At 49.6% G+C, this 10,512-nt stretch overlaps 1 long non-coding RNA gene across 5 annotated transcripts; it reads left to right on the forward strand.

Annotated features, from left to right (window-relative positions):
- Positions 1 to 7,918: 7,918 nt before the first annotated feature.
- LOC127915546 (uncharacterized) lies at positions 7,919 to 10,137 on the forward strand. 5 transcript variants are annotated; one of them, XR_008091322.1, is made up of 3 exons: positions 7,919 to 8,281; positions 8,658 to 9,030; positions 9,298 to 9,522. It is a non-coding gene; the product is annotated as an uncharacterized LOC127915546 (long non-coding RNA). The 5 variants fall into 5 exon arrangements; XR_008091321.1 differs by lacking the exon at positions 7,919 to 8,281 and adding an exon at positions 8,435 to 8,471 and having other exon boundaries at positions 8,596 to 9,030; XR_008091319.1 differs by lacking the exon at positions 7,919 to 8,281 and adding an exon at positions 9,689 to 10,137 and having other exon boundaries at positions 8,486 to 9,030; positions 9,298 to 9,421.
- The last annotated feature ends 375 nt before the right edge of the window (positions 10,138 to 10,512 follow it).

The raw sequence follows: 10,512 nt of genomic DNA on the forward strand, positions 1-10,512 counted from the left end.
GTCACAGTTACCAGCCCTTTCAAGCTTAACATCCTTATCATTTATCGCCCTCCAGGTTCCCTCGGAGAGTTCATCAATGAGCTTGATGCCTTGATAAGCTCCTTTCCTGAGGACGGCTCACCTCTCACAGTTCTGGGCGACTTTAACCTCCCCACGTCTACCTTTGACTCATTCCTCTCTGCCTCCTTCTTTCCACTCCTCTCCTCTTTTGACCTCACCCTCTCACCCTCCCCCCCTACTCACAAGGCAGGCAATACGCTTGACCTCATCTTTACTAGATGCTGTTCTTCCACTAACCTCATTGCAACTCCCCTCCAAGTCTCCGACCACTACCTTGTATCCTTTTCCCTCTCGCTCTCATCCAACACTTCCCACACTGCCCCTACTCGGATGGTATCGCGCCGTCCCAATCTTCGCTCTCTCTCCCCCGCTACTCTCTCCTCTTCCATCCTATCTTCTCTTCCCTCTGCTCAAACTTTCTCCAACCTATCTCCTGATTCTGCCTCCTCAACCCTCCTCTCCTCCCTTACTGCATCCTTTGACTCCCTATGTCCCCTATCCTCCAGGCCGGCTCGGTCCTCCCCTCCCGCTCCGTGGCTCGACGACTCATTGCGAGCTCACAGAACAGGGCTCCGGGCAGCCGGCGGAAATGGAGGAAAAACTAGCCTCCCTGCGGACCTGGCATCCTTTCACTCCCTCCTCTCTACATTTTCCTCCTCTGTCTCTGCTGCTAAAGCCACTTTCTACCATTCTAAATTCCAAGCATCTGCCTCTAACCCTAGGAAGCTCTTTGCCACCTTCTCCCTCCCTCCTGAATCCTCCCCCCCTCCCTCCTCCCTCTCTGCAGATGACTTCGTCAACCATTTTGAAAAGAAGGTCGATGACATCCGATCCTCGTTTGCTAAGTCAAACGACACCGCTAGTTCTGCTCACACTGCCCTACCCTATGCTCTGACCTCTTTCTCCCCTCTCTCTCCAGATGAAATCTCGCGTCTTGTGACGGCCGGCCGCCCAACAACCTGCCCGTGGTTATCCCCTCCTCTCTTCTCCAGACCATTTCCGGAGACCTTCTCCCTTACCTTACCTCGCTCATCAACTCATCCCTGACCGCTGGCTACGTCCCTCCCGTCTTCAAGAGAGCGAGGGTTGCACCCCTTCTGAAAAAACCTACACTCGATCCCTCCGATGTCAACAACTACAGACCAGTATCCCTTCTCTCTTTCTCTCCAAAACTCTTGAGCGTGCCGTCCTTGGCCAGCTCTACCGCTATCTCTCTCAGAATGACCTTCTTGATCCAAATCAGTCAGGTTTCAAGACTAGTCATTCAACTGAGACTGCTCTTCTCTGTATCACGGAGGCGCTCCGCACAGCTAAAGCTAACTCTCTCTCCTCTGCTCTCATCCTTCTAGACCTGGCTGCCTTCGATACTGTGAACCATCAGATCCTCCTCTCCACCCTCTCCGAGTTGGGCATCTCCGGCGCGGCCCACGCTTGGTTGCGTCCTACCTGACAGGTCGCTCCTACCAGGTGGCGTGGCGAGAATCTGTCTCCTCACCACGCGCTCTCACCACTGGTGTCCCCCAGGGCTCTGTTCTAGGCCCTCTCTTATTCTCGCTATACACCAAGTCACTTGGCTCTGTCATAACCTCACATGGTCTCTCCTATCATTGCTATGCAGACGACACACAATTAATCTTCTCCTTTCCCCCTTCTGATGACCAGGTGGCGAATCGCATCTCTGCATGTCTGGCAGACATATCAGTGTGGATGACGGATCACCACCTCAAGCTGAACCTCAGCAAGACGGAGCTCCTCTTCCTCCCGGGGAAGGACTGCCCGTTCCATGATCTCGCCATCACGGTTGACAACTCCATTGTGTCCTCCTCCCAGAGCGCTAAGAACCTTGGCGTGATCCTGGACAACACCCTGACGTTCTCAACTAACATCAAGGCGGTGTCCCGTTCCTGTAGGTTCATGCTCTACAACATCCGCAGAGTACGTGCCTCACACAGGAAGCGGCGCAGGTCCTAATCCAGGCACTTGTCATCTCCCGTCTTGATTACTGCAACTCGCTGTTGGCTGGGCTCCCTGCCTGTGCCATTAAACCCCTACAACTCATCCAGAACGCCGCAGCCCGTCTGGTGTTCAACCTTCCCAAGTTCTCTCACGTCACCCCGCTTCCGCTCTCTCCACTGGCTTCCAGTTGAAGCTCGCATCCGCTAGACCATGGTGCTCGCCTACGGAGCTGTGAGGGAACGGCACCTCAGTACCTCCAGGCTCTGATCAGGCCCTACACCCAAACAAGGGCACTGCGTTCATCCACCTCTGGCCTGCTCGCCTCCCTACCACTGAGGAAGTACAGTTCCCGCTCAGCCCAGTCAAAACTGTTCGCTGCTCTGGCCCCCAATGGTGGAACAAACTCCCTCACGACGCCAGGACAGCGGAGTCAATCACCACCTTCCGGAGACACCTGAAACCCCACCTCTTCAAGGAATACCTAGGATAGGGTAAGTAAGGGTAAGTAATGCCTTCTCACCCCCAACAAGATTTAGATGCAAGTGGCTGTTCCACTGGTTGTCATAAGGTGTATGCACCAATTTGTAAGTCGCTCTGGATAAGAGCGTCTGCTAAATGACTTAAATGTAAATGTAAATGAGTGTAGGGCGGCAGGTAGCCTAGTGGTTAGAGTGTAGGGACGGCAGGTAGCCTAGTGGTTAGAGTGTAGGGGCGGCAGGTAGCCTAGTGGTTAGAGTGTAGGGGCGGCAGGTAGCCTAGTGGTTAGAGTGTAGGGGCGGCAGGTAGCCTAGTGGTTAGAGTGTAGCGGCAGGTAGCCTAGTGGTTAGAGTGTAGGGGCGGCAGGTAGCCTAGTGGTTAGAGTGTAGGGACGGTAGGTAGCCTAGTGGTTAGAGTGTAGGGGCGGCAGGTAGTCTAGTGGTTAGAGTGTAGGGACGGCAGGTAGCCTAGTGGTTAGAGTGTAGGGACGGTAGGTAGCCTAGTGGTTAGAGTGTAGGGACGGCAGGTAGCCTAGTGGTTAGAGTGTAGGGACGGCAGGTAGCCTAGTGGTTAGAGTGTAGGGACGGCAGGTAGCCTAGTGGTTAGAGTGTAGGGACGGTAGGTAGCCTAGTGGTTAGAGTGTAGGGACGGCAGGTAGCCTAGTGGTTAGAGTGTAGGGACGGCAGGTAGCCTAGTGGTTAGAGTGTAAGGACGGCAGGTAGCCTAGTGGTTAGAGTGTAGGGACGGCAGGTAGCCTAGTGGTTAGAGTGTAGGGACGGCAGGTAGCCTAGTGGTTAGAGTGTAGGGACGGCAGGTAGCCTAGTGGTTAGAGTGTAGGGACGGTAGGTAGCCTAGTGGTTAGAGTGTAGGGGCGGCAGGTAGCCTAGTGGTTAGAGTGTAGGGACGGCAGGTAGCCTAGTGGTTAGAGTGTAGGGACGGCAGGTAGCCTAGTGGTTAGAGTGTAGGGGCGGCAGGTAGCCTAGTGGTTAGAGTGTAGGGACGGCAGGTAGCCTAGTGGTTAGAGTGTAGGGGCGGCAGGTAGCCTAGTGGTTAGAGTGTAGGGACGGTAGGTAGCCTAGTGGTTAGAGTGTAGGGCGGCAGGTAGCCTAGTGGTTAGAGTGTAGGGGCGGCAGGTAGCCTAGTGGTTAGAGTGTAGGGACGGCAGGTAGCCTAGTGGTTAGAGTGTAGGGCGGCAGGTAGCCTAGTGGTTAGAGTGTAGGGACGGCAGGTAGCCTAGTGGTTAGAGTGTAGGGACGGCAGGTAGCCTAGGGGTTAGAGTGTAGGGACGGCAGGTAGTCTAGTGGTTAGAGTGTAGGGACGGCAGGTAGCCTAGTGGTTAGAGGGTAGGGGCGGCAGGTAGCCTAGTGGTTAGAGTGTAGGGACGGCAGGTAGCCTAGTGATTAGAGCGTAGGGACGGCAGGTAGCCTAGTGGTTAGAGCGTAGGGACGGCAGGTAGCCTAGTGGTTAGAGTGTAGTGGTTAGAGTGTAGTGGTTAGAGTGTAGTGGTTAGAGTGTAGGGACGGCAGGTAGCCTAGTGGTTAGAGTGTAAGGACGGCAGTGTAGCCTAGTGGTTAGAGTGTAGGGGCGGCAGGTAGCCTAGTGGTTAGAGTGTAGGGACGGCAGGTAGCCTAGTGGTTAGAGTGTAGGGACGGCAGGTAGCCTAGTGGTTAGAGTGTAGGGACGGCAGGTAGCCTAGTGGTTAGAGTGTAAGGACGGCAGGTAGCCTAGTGGTTAGAGTGTAGGACGGTAGGTAGCCTAGTGGTTAGAGTGTAGGGGCGGCAGGTAGCCTAGTGGTTAGAGTGTAGGGACGGCAGGTAGCCTAGTGGTTAGAGTGTAGGGGCGGCAGGTAGCCTCGCGGTTAGAGTGTAGGGACGGCAGGCAGCCTAGTGGTTAGAGTGTAAGGACGGCAGGCAGCCTAGTGGTTAGAGTGTAGGGACGGCAGGTAGCCTCGCGGTCAGAGTGTTGGGCCAGTAACCCGAAAGGTTGCTGGATCGAATCCCAAGCTGACAAGGTAGAACTCTGTCGTTCGGCCCCCTGAACAAGGCAGTTAAACCTAAACCATTGTTCCCCAGAGGCTTTCAAAAAAGCCCCGTCATTGTAAATAAGAATTTGTTCTTAACTGACTTTCCTAAAATCCGCTGTACATTTTAAAATCAGCCCTTAGATAGATAGTAATTTTCAGGTTTTGCCATAGAATTTCAACCAGATTTAAAGTCAAAACTTTAACTCAGGAACATTCACCATCTTCTTGGTGAGCAACTCCTGCTGTAGATGTCACTGCCCTTCTTGTTGTAGGTTATTGTCCTGCTGAAAGGTGACCCATTACCTTCCCTGTCTTTATGGAATGCTTTCAGTCTGAAGCTAGATTCATTTTTTTTGCCTGTGCTTCGCTCCATCCCACTTATTTTTATCCTGGAAAAACTCAATGCCCTTCTATTCCCATAACATGATGCAAAAGTCACCACCATCTCTTGGACAATAAGAAAATACAAACACTGCCTTTTTATTCAGGCTTTCAAAAAGTCTGTTCTTTTTCCCTGTTTCTTTACAGGATAACTTTAGGGCCTTGTTGAATACAGGATGTCTTGTTTTGGAATATTTTTTATTCTGTATATTTGTATTATTTTCATCAATCTGTCATTTAAGTCATTATTATCGAAATTCTCCCTTCACAACCTTTGAACTCCGTAGCGGTTTTAAAATCACCAAATGTCCTCATGGTAACGTCCCTTTATGGAGGCTTTCAAAAGCTCGAGCAGTGCCCTTCTTTCCGGAGCTTTCCAGAAGCTCCCTGTATCTGTTTAATACATCACATTCTTTATAATTATTAACTCCGTTACCCATCGACCAATCACTGCCCTTCTTTATAGAGGCTTTCCAAAAGCTCCCGCTGTCTATTGTTACCCATCGACCAATCACTGCCCTTCTTTATAGAGGCTTTCCAAAAGCTCCCGCTGTCTATTGTTACCCATCGACCAATCACTGCCCTTCTTTATAGAGGCTTTCCAAAAGCTCCCGCTGTCTATTGTTACCCATCGACCAATCACTGCCCTTCTTTATAGAGGCTTTCCAAAAGCTCCCGCTGTCTATTGTTACCCATCGACCAATCACTGCCCTTCTTTATGAGGCTTTCCAAAAGCTCCCGCTGTCTTTTGTTACCCATCGACCAATCACTGCCCTTCTTTATAGAGGCTTTCCAAAAGCTCCCGCTGTCTTTTGTTACCCATCGACCAATCACTGCCTTTCTTTATAGAGGCTTTCCAAAAGCTCCCGCTGTCTATTGTTACCCATCGACCAATCACTGCCCTTCTTTATAGAGGCTTTCCAAAAGCTCCCGCTGTCTTTTGTTACCCATCGACCAATCACTGCCCTTCTTTATAGAGGCTTTCCAAAAGCTCCCGCTGTCTATTGTTACCCATCGACCAATCACTGCCCTTCTTTATGGAGGCTTTCCAAAAGCTCCAGCTGTCTTTTGTTACCCATCGACCAATCACTGCCTTTCTTTATGGAGGCTTTCCAAAAGCTCCCGCTGTCTATTGTTACCCATCGACCAATCAGACGTTGTACGGAGAACAGAGGAAGGAAGTCGTTTAAAAATCATGTCAACTGCTATTTGTTCACACAGAGGGAGTCCATGTAAACATATTATCTGATTTGTTAAACCACATTTGACTCCTGAACTGATTTACTAAATGTAATTTAGGCGCCAAAACAAAAAGGGGTGAATGTACTTCTGCAAACAAATATATTGTAGTTATTACATTTGTTTTCATTTGTTACTATTTATTTGTCACTGACTTCCGAAGCCCTCTGTATGAGGAGAGATGACTTCCGAAGCCCTCTGTATGAGGAGAGATGACTTCCGAAGCCCTCTGTATGAGGAGAGATGACTTCTAAAGCCCTCTGTATGAGGAGAGATGACTTCTAAAGCCCTCTGTATGAGGAGAGATGACTTCTAAAGCCCTCTGTATGAGGAGAGATGACTTCTAAAGCCCTCTGTATGAGGAGAGATGACTTCTAAAGCCCTCTGTATGAGGAGAGATGACTTCTAAAGCCCTCTGTATGAGGAGAGATGACTTCTAAAGCCCTCTGTATGAGGAGAGATGACTTCTAAAGCCCTCTGTATGAGGAGAGATGACTTCTGGAGCCCTCTGTATGAGGAGAGATGACTTCTAAAGCCCTCTGTATGAGGAGAGATGACTTCTAAAGCCCTCTGTATGAGGAGAGATGACTTCTGTTAGGAGAGATGACTTCTGGAGCCCTCTGTATGAGGAGAGATGACTTCTAAAGCCCTCTGTATGAGGAGAGATGACTTCTAAAGCCCTCTGTATGAGGAGAGATGACTTCTAAAGCCCTCTGTATGAGGAGAGATGACTTCTGGAGCCCTCTGTATGAGGAGAGATGACTTCTGAAGCCCTCTGTATGAGGAGAGATGACTTCTAAAGCCCTCTGTATGAGGAGAGATGACTTCTAAAGCCCTCTGTATGAGGAGAGATGACTTCTAAAGCCCTCTGTATGAGGAGAGATGACTTCTGGAGCCCTCTGTATGAGGAGAGATGACTTCTAAAGCCCTCTGTATGAGGAGAGATGACTTCTAAAGCCCTCTGTATGAGGAGAGATGACTTCTGAAGCCCTCTGTATGAGGAGAGATGACTTCTGGAGCCCTCTGTATGAGGAGAGATGACTTCTAAAGCCCTCTGTATGAGGAGAAATTACCTCTAAAGCCCTCTGTATGAGGAGAGATGACTTCTAAAGCCCTCTGTATGAGGAGAGATGACTTCTGGAGCCCTCTGTATGAGGAGAGATGACTTCTGGAGCCCTCTGTATGAGAGATGACTTCTGGAGCTGTCTGTATGAGGAGAGATGACCTCTAAAGCCCTCTGTATGAGGAGAGATGACTTCTAAAGCCCTCTGTATGATGAGAGATGTGCACCACGTCATCACTCTCTCTCTCTCTCAACTAGCATCTTGCTAGCTGTTACTCAAATGGTGAGGTGCTGAAGCTCATTGGCTGGGACTCTAAATGCTAGAGAGCTGGGCACCGCACAGCTTCCATTATTTTCCCCTTAATTTTTCCTCATTTCGAAAGTCTGTCCAGAGCAACTAACAAGTTAAGTGCCTTGCTCAAGGACACGTCGGCGGATTCCTCACCTAGTTGGCTCGGGGATTTTGGTTACTGGCCCAACGCTCCTAACTGCTAGGCTACCTGCAAGCCCCAAAACAGCCACTGTGAAAACTAGGGATTTCATGGCTAATTGAGGAAAGACAGTAATTATGCATGTAGGATCTACACAGACACATCCAGACAAACGCAGGAGTTTAAAAAAATACTTAAGTTGTCGCTAAATTGTGACTCCCTTGAGTGACAAAACATACTTAAGCAACGTGTGTGTGTGTGTGTGTGTGTGTGTGTGTGTGTGTGTGTGTGGTGTGTGTGTGTGTGTGTGTGTGTGTGTGTGTGTGTGGCCAACACATCGTTACAATGCCCAATTGTATGGTGTTAAAATGATGACGTCATACCATATTGATACAGCATTCAAATACAGTATGACACACTAATCAATGCCTTGTCCTCAATGTGTATTCTTTAGGTATTCTAGGTGACCCCGAGCTGCCTAAAATACCATTGAAAGTAGTTTGTGTGTATTTCCATAAACTGAAGCTGAGCTAAGAGAGGACAGCCACCAGACGGACGGTGTACAGAAGGAAATAAGAAGTTATTTTAAGTCTTCCAGACTAGTGAACATCCCCCCTGTCAGACTGTACCATTGGGCTGTGGGGGGTTCAGGTTAGTTCCAGACTAGTGAACATCCCCCCCCTGTCAGACTGTACCATTGGGCTGTGGGGGTTCAGGTTAGTTCCAGACTAGTGAACATCCCCCCTGTCAGACTGTACCATTGGGCTGTGGGGGTCCAGGTTAGTTCCAGACTAGTGAACATCCCCCTGTCAGACTGTACCATTGGGCTGTAGGGGTCCAGGTTAGTTCCAGACTAGTGAACATCCCCCTGTCAGACTGTACCATTGGGCTGTGGGGGTTCAGGTTAGTTCCAGACTAGTGAACATCCCCCTGTCAGACTGTACCATTGGGCTGTGGGGGTTCAGGTTAGTTCCAGACTAGTGAACATCCCCCTGTCAGACTGTACCATTGGGCTGTAGGGGTCCAGGTTAGTTCCAGACTAGTGAACATCCCCCCTGTCAGACTGTACCATTGGGCTGTAGGGGTCCAGGTTAGTTCCAGACTAGAGAACATCCCCCTGTCAGACTGTACCATTGGGCTGTAGGGGTCCAGGTTAGTTCCAGACTAGAGAACATCCCCCTGTCAGACTGTACCATTGGGCTGTAGGGGTCCAGGTTAGTTCCAGACTAGAGAACATCCCCCTGTCAGACTGTACCATTGGGCTGTAGGGGTCCAGGTTAGTTCCAGACTAGAGAACATCCCCCTGTCAGACTGTACCATTGGGCTGTAGGGGTCCAGGTTAGTTCCAGACTAGTGAACATCCCCCTGTCAGACTGTACCATTGGGCTGTAGGGGTCCAGGTTAGTTCCAGACTAGTGAACATCCCCCTGTCAGACTGTACCATTGGGCTGTAGGGGTTCTTAGGTTAGTTCCAGACTAGTGAACATCCCCCCTGTCAGACTGTACCATTGGGCTGTGGGGGTTCAGGTTAGTTCCAGACTAGAGAACATCCCCCTGTCAGACTGTACCATTGGGCTGTCAGACTGTACCATTGGGGGTCCAGGTTAGTTCCAGACTAGTGAACATCCCCCTGTCAGACTGTACCATTGGGCTGTGGGGGGTTCCAGGTTAGTTCCAGACTAGAGAACATCCCCCTGTCAGACTGTACCATTGGGCTGTAGGGGTCCAGGTTAGTTCCAGACTAGAGAACATCCCCCTGTCAGACTGTACCATTGGGCTGTGGGGGTTCAGGTTAGTTCCAGACTAGAGAACATCCCCCTGTCAGACTGTACCATTGGGCTGTAGGGGTCCAGGTTAGTTCCAGACTAGAGAACATCCCCCTGTCAGACTGTACCATTGGGCAGACGGTTTTTCATCCAGGTTACAGTCATGACTGTGCATACATTCTACGTATGGGTGGTCCCATTCGGCTGTACCCTGGCGTTACAGGTTAGTCTACCAGAGCTAGAGAACATCCCACCAACTGTCAGACTGTACCATTGGGCTGTGGGGGCCCAGGTTAGTTCCAGACAGTCACAGTATAGTTGTGCATGTGACTACATGACATTGCTATATTCACCTAGCTACTGTCCACACGCACTAGGCTTGAGCAGTATACAGATTTTCATATCATACCATTCTGAATTCCCAAGATGTATGGTATTACCGGCATAGCACACAAGGGGGAACTAAAAACTAAAAAGAAGATCCCACAATTCCCGTACAACGGCGTTACCGACGATTACGGATGAAGACCGTCATGAAAATAAAATAATTGTGGAACGAACAGCTGACTGAAGACGGGACGGCCGGGCATTCACGCAGTCGAGTCGGTTTCTACGGTAACGTGACCTCTACAACACGATGATGAAGCTCCTGACCTAAACAAGCAAAGTGTAATAAACGAGTCTTCGATTGACTAGGCAACCCCCCCCCCCTTCCCTACAGCACATGCGCACATATCTCACCTTGAGTATAATTACATTGAGAATGTCTCTCAAATGTTTTATGGAGATTGGAGAACACATTGTGAGGGGATGTTAGACCATCCCTCCATACAGAACCTGTCCAGATGCTTGATATTTATTTATTTTATTTCACCTTTATTTAACCAGGTAGGCAAGTTGAGAACAAGTTCTCATTTACAATTGCGACCTGGCCAAGATAAAGCAAAGCAGTTCGACAGATACAACGACACAGAGTTACACATGGAGTAAAACAAACATACAGTCAATAATACAGTATAAACAAGTCTATATACAATGTGAGCAAATGAGGTGAGATAAGGGAGGTAAAGGCAAAGAAAGGCCATGGTGGCGAAGTAAATACAATATAGCAAGTAA

This window comes from Oncorhynchus keta, chromosome 3 (assembly GCF_023373465.1).
Source record: "Oncorhynchus keta strain PuntledgeMale-10-30-2019 chromosome 3, Oket_V2, whole genome shotgun sequence".
NCBI lineage: Eukaryota > Metazoa > Chordata > Actinopteri > Salmoniformes > Salmonidae > Oncorhynchus > Oncorhynchus keta.